This window comes from Podarcis raffonei, chromosome 8 (genome assembly GCF_027172205.1).
Source record: "Podarcis raffonei isolate rPodRaf1 chromosome 8, rPodRaf1.pri, whole genome shotgun sequence".
NCBI lineage: Eukaryota > Metazoa > Chordata > Lepidosauria > Squamata > Lacertidae > Podarcis > Podarcis raffonei.
The window spans coordinates 76261278-76272840 of record NC_070609.1 but is presented as its reverse complement, the minus strand read 5'-3'; the positions used below and the strand labels follow the sequence as shown (position 1 = coordinate 76272840).

General features: G+C 41.7%; 1 pseudogene; it reads left to right on the top strand.

Moving 5' to 3' along the window:
* Positions 1-7512: 7512 nt before the first annotated feature.
* On the top strand, positions 7513-8860 carry LOC128419803 (protein POLR1D-like; annotated as a pseudogene).
* The last annotated feature ends 2703 nt before the right edge of the window (positions 8861-11563 follow it).

The following is an 11563-nucleotide window of genomic DNA, read 5'->3' as shown; positions in this document are numbered from 1 at the left end:
ATACCAGGCTGAGTTCCAGGGAAAGGTCAAAAGGATCAAGAAAAGTATTGTGAGTAGACGTAACAATAGTTGCATTTGCCATAGAACTGTAAAGTTGGAAGGGACCCCTGAGAGTCATTTAGTACAACATCCTACAACACAGGAATCCTGCTACAGCTGTCCAGGGTCGGCTCAAACCACCTACACTCCAAATCCATTCAACACTTAGTTCTATTGGGACAAAAGCACAGTGGGAGGAGGCTTACAGGCTGTATCATTCATTGGGTTGGTTTGAAGAGACCTGCAGGTGGAGGATGACTGAGGGTGACTGAGGTTAAGTTGGGCAGAGCCTTATTCAGTCCTGATTTATCAGGTATGTGTGCCTATTGCATTGGATACAGACCATGAAAACGATGAGCAGTATACAATTTTTTTGCTGCAGTGCTCCAAAAAATAAAATAAAAATTACTTTTTTTATATAAATTTTTATTGATTTTCCAACATAAATTATAACACATTACAACTTACAATACAAACACAAACAAACATATAAACATGTATAATTTCATAACCTTTTTTTCTTAAACCCAATTTCAGCGACTTCCCCATGCCTCCCTTTTCTGCATCCCCATTTTAAAATTTTTTAGCAACCCCTAATCTCAATTACTTATAATTCACTTTCTTTAACCTTTTTCTCTTACCCAATCAAAAAATAAAATAAAAATTACTATCCAATGGGTATGCTCTGAACAAGATCATCATCATTATTTTCCAAGCCCCTCTCCTCATTTTTTATGTCATAAGCTTAGATTTTATTTATGCATTTTAATGTTTTGATGTTTTAATGTTGTATTTTAATCTTGTTTTTTAAGTTGCATTTCAATCAACTTGTTTTTATTATTGGTTGTTAGCCGCCCTGAGACCGGTCTTGGCTGGGGAGGGCGGGGTATAAATATTTTTTATTTAAAATATTAACTGATGCAAAGGAAAGAGGCGGATTTGCCCTGCCAGACCTTAAACTGTACTATGAATTAGCAGCATTCTGCTGGTTGAAAGACTGGCTGCTTCTTGAGAACACAGACATTTTGGACCTAGAAGGTTTTAACAATGTTTTTGGTTGGCATGCATATTTGTGGTACGACAAGGTTAAAGCACATAAAGCATTTAAAAACCATATTGTCAGGAAAGCATTGTTTAATGTCTGGATAAGATGCAAAGACTTACTGGAAAATAAAACCCCAAGGTGGTTGTCACCAATGGAAGCAAAGGCTCAGAAAAAGCTCAATATGGAGGCCAAATGGCCAAAATATTGGGAAATATTAGAACAAGGAGACAAATTGAAATTGCAGAGTTTTGAGAAATTAAAAGATAAAGTGCGAGACTGGCTTCATTATTATCAAATAAGAGAGGCCTATAAATTGGACAAAAAAATTGGCTTCCAGGTGGAAAAATCAAAATTGGAAACTGAACTGTTAGATCCCAAAACTAAGATACTTTCAAGAATGTATAACTTGCTGTTAAAATGGAATACGCAGGATGAAACGGTTAAATCTGCTATGATTAAATGGGCACAAGATGTTGGACATAACATTATGTTTGCTGACTGGGAACAGTTGTGGACCACCGGTATGACATTTACGGAATGTAATGCCTTAAGAGAGAATATTATGAAAATGATATACAGGTGGTACATGACACCAGTCAAGCTTGCAAAAATCTATCATTTGCCCGATAATAAATGTTGGAAATGTAAAGAAAATGAAGGTACATTATTTCACCTGTGGTGGACGTGCCCAAGGATCAAGGCTTTCTGGGAGATGATCTATAATGAAATGAAAAAGGTATTTAAATATACCTTTCTGAAGAAACCAGAGGCCTTCCTCCTGGGCATAGTCGGCCAATTGGTGCCAAAGAAGGACAGAACTTTCTTTATGTACGTAACAACAGCAGCAAGAATACTTATTGCAAAGTATTGGAAGACACAAGAGCTACCCACCCTGGAAGAGTGGCAGATGAAGGTGATGGACTATATGGAATTGGCGGAAATGACTGGCAGAATCCGAGACCTGGGAGAAGAGTTGGTGGAGGAAGACTGGAAGAAATTTAAAGACTATCTTCAGAAATATTGTAAAATTAATGAATGTTAAAATGATGTTGGATTGAAAATAAGTGGCATTAGCAACAAAGTTATTAAGAATATGCAAAAATGAATTGATAATGGATGAAAATATAGATTTATAATATGTTAAGATACAGAGTTAAGATAAATGAAAGAGGGTAAGGATTTGCTGATTTGATTATTTAAATGGGAATACAAAAAGGGGAGGTGTGAGGAGGCCAAGGAAATAAGTTTATGAGTTTAAAGTTACAAAGAACGGATTTGTTTTTAACTCTTTTTTAGTTATTTGTCTTTGTATTTTGGATTTTTATTCTTATTTTTTCTTTTTTATGCATTTTTCTATGTTCTCTTTTTTGTATCTTTTTTATATGACATTTTTATTTTGTAAACCTATGTCTTTGTAAAACCTCAATAAATATATCTTTATATATATATATATATATTTGTCTGTGTATGTGCCAGTAGTGGCTGGTGCCCATTGCGACTGATGGGGCTGAAGACAGGAAGGCCAAAGGTAAGGGAGCCAGAGTCAATGCATGCAGAACCCATTCTCCCCACTGCTGAGTTCTGCAAGGGGGAAAGCTCTGCACGAGTGGGGGTTGTAGTTAAGAAGCTGTCAGGTGAGAGTTGGCGGATGGCAGACTGAGGTTAATGGGGAAATGCTCTGTTTGTTCTGTTGCATTAGCCTCCCCTGGTTTGCATGCTTACAGCATTGGATATAGCTCGAGTAAAACTATTGCCCATTTTCTTGGTCTAATTAGCGGACCTTCTTGATGCAATTTTTAAAGGGTTTCAGGTGATGAGCTCTCTCATAGGCAAGTCAATGTAGGAAGGGTTCAAAAGCACTGCTGCAGCTGTTTAGCCTTACCCTCTCTTCTTCTTCCTACAGCTTGATGGCTGGAATAAGATCGGAGCGCCTATTGTGGGGTTGTTTACTGATGTGATCGACAAAACACTGAAAACAGTGGAAAAAATAAAGGGCATAGGAACTAGTCCAGAAGAAGAAATACCTGAGGAATCGTCCAATCCTTAGGGCAGATGTTCTTTCTGGGCACCTCAACCAAGAATCCCAGATTCAGCTACGAATCAGTTCTAACCTCTCTGCCCCATTGGACCCCCCCCCACCTACAACCCACACATCTGAGGCTCTCAATTCTTCTGAATGATGTCATAATGAAGCAAGCCCCCGCTGCAGCCCATCTCAACTGGCTCTACCAGGACTGGCCATGGAACCTGCTCAAGGAATGGATGGGCATGGCCAGAGTTGTGTAATCTGCACCCCCATATCACAGTGGTGGCAGAAAGAGGGGCTTAATGGGAGCTGTTTAAAATTCAACTATGTACACACTCATTTCTGTAGAATCCTGCATTGGAAACTATCTTTGATATAGTTGCATATCATTAAATGCAATGTGAATAATGAAACATTCTTTGTTTGAATTATTGTTGTATAACCAATGATCAGATGATCGTATAATTACCTCAACAGTGGAAAAAGCTTTAAATAACTTTGATGTTTTCATTTTATTTCCACACCTGAAATGGCACCTGAACCTGGGTTACAGAATCACAGCTTGATCAGTTCAAGCCCCTCTCCCCTATTGGACACCCAGCTAATATACCACCCATGCATTTGAGGCTCTCAATTTCATTATAAACCATCCAGAATGTCTTAATCCTTGGGCCCAAGGACCACCACAGAGTTTCTTAGTGCATCTTCAAACTAAGGAATTCACTCCCGCAGGAGGCAGGAATTGGCCACCAACCTAGATGATTTTTAAAGAGAATGAGACAAATTTATAGAGGAAAATGCCACCTGTGGCTTGTGGAGAATGGTGAAGAATGTCAGGGAGGATTCTGAGGAGGGCAAGGAAGAAGTATATGAACTATTTGAAGAGCAATTGTAATCAACAAATTACGCTAGTAGGACTACAAGAAGTTTTGTAAGGAGAAATATATGAAGTGTTACAAAGTAGATTAAAGAATAGAGATATTGGTTGTGAGTTTTAAATGTAATAGGAAAGGTAAGAAATGTATACTAAGAGATTAGATTGGAAAATTATCAGATAGGACTGATGGAAGTCAAAAAATTCAGTAAGATGTAAAAGTATGTTTAATTACTGTTGAAAATGGTATGTTAAAAAACTACCGTATTTTTTGCTCTATAAGACTCACTTTTTCCCTCCTAAAAAGTAAGGGGAAATGTGTGTGCGTCTTATGGAGCGAATGCAGGCTGCGCAGCTATCCCAGAAGCCAGATCAGCAAGAGGGATTGCTGTTTTCGCTGTGCAGCGATCCCTCTTGCTGTTCTGGCTTCTGAGATTCAGAATATTTTTTTTCTTGTTTTCCACCTCCAAAAACTAGGTGCATCTTATGGTCTGGTGCATCTTATAGAGCGAAAAATACGTAATAAAAATATATATATATATAAAAAATAGGCAAATCAGGATCCTGGACATCTACCGTGGGCCCTTCTGGCTGGGACATGGAAGATGTTGCTTCAGAAAAGGACTAGAGGCACTTGAAGGCTTAAGATGGTTGGGGAGGCTTTCATCTCTCATGTGGAGGAACCCTCTCTGGGAGAGCTGCCTGCAATTCCAAAAAAGCGCCCAGAGCTGATTCTGCAATCACATCCTCCTGCATGTCTGTGGATCAGGCAAAGCTACAAGTGAGTCATTTTGAGAGTGAGGCTAATCAGAGAGCCACGTCTTCAAACCTAGAGAGTGGAGATGGGGGCACAGAGGACTTGATAGTCTTCCAAGTCCTGCTCAGGGCAACATTGTAATATGGATACTGTGGACATTATAAGTTAGGCTTGGTTAACAGCATGTACTGGTATGTTGGTCACTCCCCACCAGTAACCTACTAAGCTGATTAAACAACTTACATACCGTTCCTGCAGCAGAGTTACTGTACTCCTGAATGGCACTATTGGAACGTGAATGAACCTCCTAAATACGTTGTCATAAAGTGCAGTAATCTTTTTCTTCAAAGGTCATTGAGCAGCCTGGAGATTGGAACAGCAACAAGGTGATAAGCCTGAGGCATCTCCTTGGGACCTGAACGAACATGACAAACCTCATGCCTGAGTATGTTACGATATTGAAGCAATGCTGCTGCAAAGTCCTAGCTTGAAAAGTAAACATGATGGGAATGTTGGGACTGCCCGTGGGAAACAGAGGGACAGTCAATTCACAGTGCGAAGCACCGGAATTAGCTCAGAGTGTAATATGAGCTCTTCCGTTTATTCCTGTCCTGGAAGTACAGGAAGTGTTAGTCACTACTCTGCTGGAGTTTGAAGAGAGCAGTCATGTTTTTTGTAACGCTGCAAAGACAGAAATAAAGGCATGTAAATACATTTCTGTCTATCTCTTTCCCCTGCCGGGGAGGGGCAGGAAAGAGGGGGGGTGTTCTTCTCACGTTTGAGAAGAATCGCCTATTGAGACCTTGCCTGCGCTTGCTGGGGAATGCAGCCAGGGAGGTCAACAGGGAATCAAGCCGGGTGCCTGGGATTGTTGCCAGTTTCTCATGATATGGGCTTGAATTCCGACAACTTCCACAGTGGACACTCATAATTCTCCATACCTGTAAAAAACAATTGGGCAACGTCTTCTTTTCTTTTTGGAGCATATCTCCAATGTACATATTCATATTTGTGAGATGGGATGGAGGGAGAAGGAAAGGATTTAGGAACCGTGGCAAACTGTGCACGATGTAGTTCGGCCATTAAAAACAAAAGACCATGAAATTGAGTGGGACCTAGAGTGGAATGAACTGGAGGGACTGTCAATAGAGTGGATGGTGGCAATTCATTCAGCCCTGGCAAGGAGCTCAGCATTCCCCATGCCAGCATGAAATACCTAACTGTCTACTTGGTTTTAGTGCAGTAATTGGTATTTGAAGAAGGGAAGTACTGGTTCTCTGAAGTCCCACAAGGTATTCAGCAAAGATTTCCCCCCAAATCCGAAGCAGATACGGTTGTGATTGGCAAAAAGTCCAGATTGTATCCAAAGTTAGTCATACTCAGAATAAAAACACAGAAATTAATGGACATTACTTACTTAGGGCCAGTGGGTCTAATCTGGGGAAATCTACACACACACACACACACAAACAAACAAACAAACAAACACGAACACCTCAGTTCCCAGAGCGGCCTCTGACCTCTGTTCTTCTTTCTACAAACAAATGTCAGATATCTTTAAACATGTCTGGAAGAATCGTGCAAGCCTGCTGAGTATATAGCAGCTGGTGCAACCACAAGTATACTCAATCGACTGTCCTCTTCTGGTCCAGAAACAGAAAAGCATGTGAAATCAGGCAATCCTTAGGGAAGAAGTTCCTCCTGGGCACCTCAACCAGGATTGCACAATCCCAGATTAAGTTATGGATCAGTTCCAACCACTTTGCTCCATCGGACCCTCCACCTGCTAATATGCCACCCACACATCTGAGGCTCTTGGTTCTTCTTGATCATGTTATAATGAAGCAAGCCCACTCTGCTTGCTAGTCACCTATGTACCTGCTCATTTTTGTACAATCCAACAGAGGAAAGCCTGACCTCAATGTAACTGAATAGAACACAAATGCAAAGCAAATAATAAAACTTTCTTTGTTTTAATTTCTATAAAGACAGTGGTGTAAAAGCTTTGAATAAATGATGGGTGTTTTGAATTCCTATATTTAATAAAGGGGGCATTCGTTCTCAAATCTCTGCTTTTCCTATTTTTGCTGCACAGTACAATGTGAAAAGGGATGCGGGTGGCGCTGTGGGTTAAACCACAGAGTCTAGGACTTTCCAATCGGAAGGTCGGTGGTTCGAATCCCCGTGACGGGGTGAGCTCCCGTTGCTTGGTTCCAGCTCCTGCCCACCTAGCAGTTCAAAAGCACATCAAGTGCAAGTAGATAAATAGGTACTGCTCCAGCGGGAAGGTTAATGGCATTTCCGTGCGCTGCTCTGGTTCACCAGAAGTGGCTTAGTCATGCTGGTCTGGGGTCCCTTTACCTTTACCTTACAATGTGAAAATAACAACATGTGAGAGCTGTCATTGTGAGATCTTTCTCTGAAGACTTGAGCCCTGCTTCATTCACAGATAAAGCAAACTGAAATTCGCTTCCACAGGAGGCAGGGACGGCCACCAACCTCTGATGAGTTTTAAGGAGAATGAGACAAAGTTAGAGTGGAGAAGGCCATCAATGGATTTTGGAGAACGGTGAAGAATGATGGTTAATGAATGGAGAATTGATGGGGTGTGTTGGTCACTCCCCATCAGCAACCAACCAAACTCTTTAAAAAACTTGCAAACTGTTTCTGCCGCAGTGATGCTTTACTCCTGAATGGCCCTGATGGAAAGTGAATGTACCTCCTCAAAAGGCGCAGCAATGTTTTTCTTCAAAAGTCATTGAGCAGGGGGCAGGAAGAGATGACGGGTGACGGAGGCGCTTGAGAGGCACCCAGGCCGGACAACCGAGCGACCGACCCCACCGGCCGCCATGGCGGAGGATTCGGAGCTGGAGAGGAAGGCAGTGGAAGAACTTCTAACTGAGGCCAAGCGTGGGAAAACCAGAGCAGAAACTATGGGAGCCAAGGGCTGGATGAAGTGCCTTCTTGCCAGCACAAATAAAAGGTTTCTGATTAATACTATTAAGAACACATTGCACTCCCCGAAGGAGCAAGAGCAGGGACAAAACCATGAAGAAGACAATAAGGAATCTGAACCAAGCCAGAGCAGGGAGGAAAGCAAGCCAAAGAGACAGATCCCACCCATACAAACCTAGCTTTCAGTCCAGAAGAAGGTTAAGCTCTTCTCCTCCTAGGCACCACCGGAACAGGAACCAGCACTCAAAGGACAAGCATGAACAGCGATCAAGCAAATGAGGAGGAACCCGTGCCATTCCAAGAATGAAATTAAACACTGAACTGTTTGGGTGGGTGGGTGAGAATGTTTAACTATTTTGTAATAGAGGGCATTGTTCAGTACAGATGTCCATGTTGGCAACAGCTTTTTAGAGACAAGCAAATCCCACTTCTCATGAACTTTCTTTGAGGAGTTCTTGTATTCTTTAAAGTTGTCAGTGTGTTCCTTCTGTTTCTCCCCCTGCCCTCCAGTCTTCTACCAATTAAAGTTGTTACTTTGTATAGTTGTAACATGTTTAGTGCTTTGCACAAACCGTTTGGAAACAATTTATTTAGACAAATATACACAGAGGTGTATTCGGTACATGGTAAGTTATTTTGCTTCCCAATTCCTTCAAGGAAGCTACTAAATCTTAGTTTTTGAAAAAGCAAAAAAACTAAACAAAAAGATACTCCAGGTACAGAAAATGTGATATGCTTCTTGGCCTGCACTTAGATGAATTTGAATAAGTTTACTGTGCTTGTAACCTGAAAATGACTGATGTGGAACCTGGATATTACAGATAAGTAAATGCAGGTTAGGCTAAATGTATATTGGTGAACAAACTACCCAGACTGAGTGACTCTTGTGTCCATGTGGGAACTCCAGTGCCCACACAGAACTCTGCATGAACAATAGATCCTCATTCACTTCAAACTTGGGGAGAAGGCATCGGACATGTTATTTGTTTGTGTGCACAGAATATTTCCCAATACTGAAGTGAATGCTGGCACCCTTTTTTGACCTAGAGTTGTGTGTACACTTGGAACCTGTGAAATCACAGCTGTGGGCTGGATCTGAAATTGGCTTTCATTGTTTTGCATCCTTTGGTGTAAATGATGATTTGTGAAGGATCAATAATGAATGCAACTGCATGGGACATCTCTTGAATGGCAATGGAATGAAAAGTCTTGAGGGATACATTTTTCATCATAAATTGCTGAATGCTTTTGCAAAACAATACAGACAGTTGCCACCTAAAGTCTGACTGCTGTCTAGTTACAGTTGTATTGGTCAAGTTCTCAGTGTTCCCTTACCTGCAGATAATTGATCCTTGTCATTTCTCTATTGTATGGAAACATTAACATTTAAATCCTCAGGCAAAGTTGTTTGTATGGTTAAGCTGTTTTCAACCTTGGGTAGTTTTCCTGAGTTAACATTAAACTTGAACTGTGTTACTAAAAAAAAAAAAAAAAAAGTCATTGAGCAGCCTGTAGATTGGAACAGCAACAAGGTGATAAGCCTTAGGCATCTCCTTGGGACCTGAACAACCATGACGAACCTCATAATGCTCCATACCTGTAATAAAAATTGGGTAATTTCAGATAAGCTTTTTGGAGCATATCCCCAATGTACACATTCATATCTGTGAGATGAGGCAGAGGGAGCAGAAAAGGTTGGGGAACTGTGGCAAACTGTGCATGATGCATTTGGGGCATTAAAACAAAAACCCATGAAATTGAGGAAGACTGGGACCCTGAGCCTAATGAACTGGAGGGACAGTAAAGGGAGGAAATGGAGGCAATTCACTCAGCCCCGGCAAGGAAGTTCAGTGTTCCCCATGACAGAATGATGTGCCTAACTGCACACTTGGCTCCAGTACGGTAACTGGTAGCATAACTCAGCAGAGCTTGAAGAGGGCTATATAAGAAAGGCAGAGAGCTCCATATTCAGCAGAGCAGAGACAAGGGACAGCTCTTTCATTCTTCTATTCCTTTTGGCCTGCCAAAGTAGGACACTTTGAATCTGACATATCCTGAAGTCTTGGCCCATCCTGCTAGCTGTAGTGCTGCTGGCCTTGACTACAAGTACGTTGGGTAACTCTGATGCTGATGTGTTGGACAAGGATGAAAACAAAATTTAGACCCAGTCTGTGGATGAGGACCAGGATGAAGACCATAGCGAGGACTTTTATGGGTTGAAACGCAAGCTGGAGTCCATGGTCAACCTCAGGCAGAGATTCAAGCGTTCATCCGCTTTAGCATTTCTAAAAGATCTTGCAGCGATAGGGCCAGAGAAAGCATTGAAGGTGTTACAAAAGATAAAAAAGAAAAAAGAAAACAGTCTCACAGAGGAGCAAGAGTCATTAGAGAAGATTAAGCCATCTGTGAGTAGAATACCACAAAATGCATTGTGTGTGTGTGTTAATGGGGGGGGGGGTTACTGGCTCTTTGTAGCCCTACAACATATTCAGCCATGATGCTTGCCCTGGAGCCAAACAGAGAAGATTGTGAGTGGCAAAAAGGATTGGGGTGTGTGTCCAAACTTAGTCATACTTTGACCCCTTGAAATGAATGGACATTACTTATTTAGGGGAAGTAATTCCAATTATTATTATTATTATTATTATTAATTATAGTAGTTCTACTCTGAGGGAAACTATATATACTGTCAAGGCAGGATCTGGAAGCCGGTCAGCAATAACTCACAAGGTGTCAGTGAAGCCAACTCTTTCCTCAAAGAAAACAGAATAGCCCAGACATAGTGAGCACAACTCTTCCCAGTAGGTCTTGCTCTAATGAGGCAGTTGTGATGACTGAAGGTCCCTGCCTTCTCATGACTTGCTAAGTGTCCTCCTCTCCTGCGTCCCTCCCAAGCAACCTGAGCCTTCTTTGCCTTGTCAGTTTTTGCACCCTCTTATACCTCCTTGTCAGGGAATCTCCCCTTCCTGCTGTGACCAGGTCTCCTCATCTCTGGTCTCCTAGAACACATAGAGTAATGAAGAGGAAGGAGCCATGAGACCAAGATGTCAGAGCCTTAGGCTGGTGGGGAAGAGATCTGGGGAGGAGCCTGAGAGAGCGGTTGGAAGGCCTTCAGTCCTTGCAACCCCTTCAATGGGGCAAGACGTATCAAAAAGGGTAGAAAAGACAGAGCCTGTCTCTGACTGGCTACCAAGACACCCCCAGAGTGTTTGGTGGTGGAGCAGCACTGGTGGAAGGAGAGGAAAAAGAGAGAGCAGTTTCTGAGAGGATCTTCAGATAGGGCTTGATTTGAGAGGGGAGAAAAGGATTAGGATAGGGAGAGAGAGTTGGTTCTGGGTAGAAACTTCCACTCTGAGGAAAATAAAGTTAGAGAAAGGAGTCTCTGAACTTAGTGTGAAGGACATTGTATTGAACTTTATTACGGCCATTGGCCCATCACACGACAGTTTCCCATACCAACATAATGTACTTAAACCTCCAAATTTAAAACCGCCAAAACTTACAAAAAACAGACAAGAACCAAAGCAAAACAAAAACAAAAGACCAACATCATACATTACAGTAGATTTGTAACATAAACATCACCCTCTACTCATAAATTAGTAGAAGACATCAATGGTGATATCACCTAATTACATCCTAAAACATAGATCATAGTTTAAAGGGATTATCCGAGCCGCACAGGAGTCCGTTTCTCTTCTTTAGGGATAGAACGCTGATCAAGAATCTGGCAACCATGAGTGATCTTAGGGGGTCAAGTGTGAAGGACAGTATGCAGTGTCCTAGGAGCGTATTCAGACAGGAGCTAACTAGAGGGCTGAGTTTGAGCAAAGGGAAATAGAAGCTGTGAGGATACAATTTCCTTAT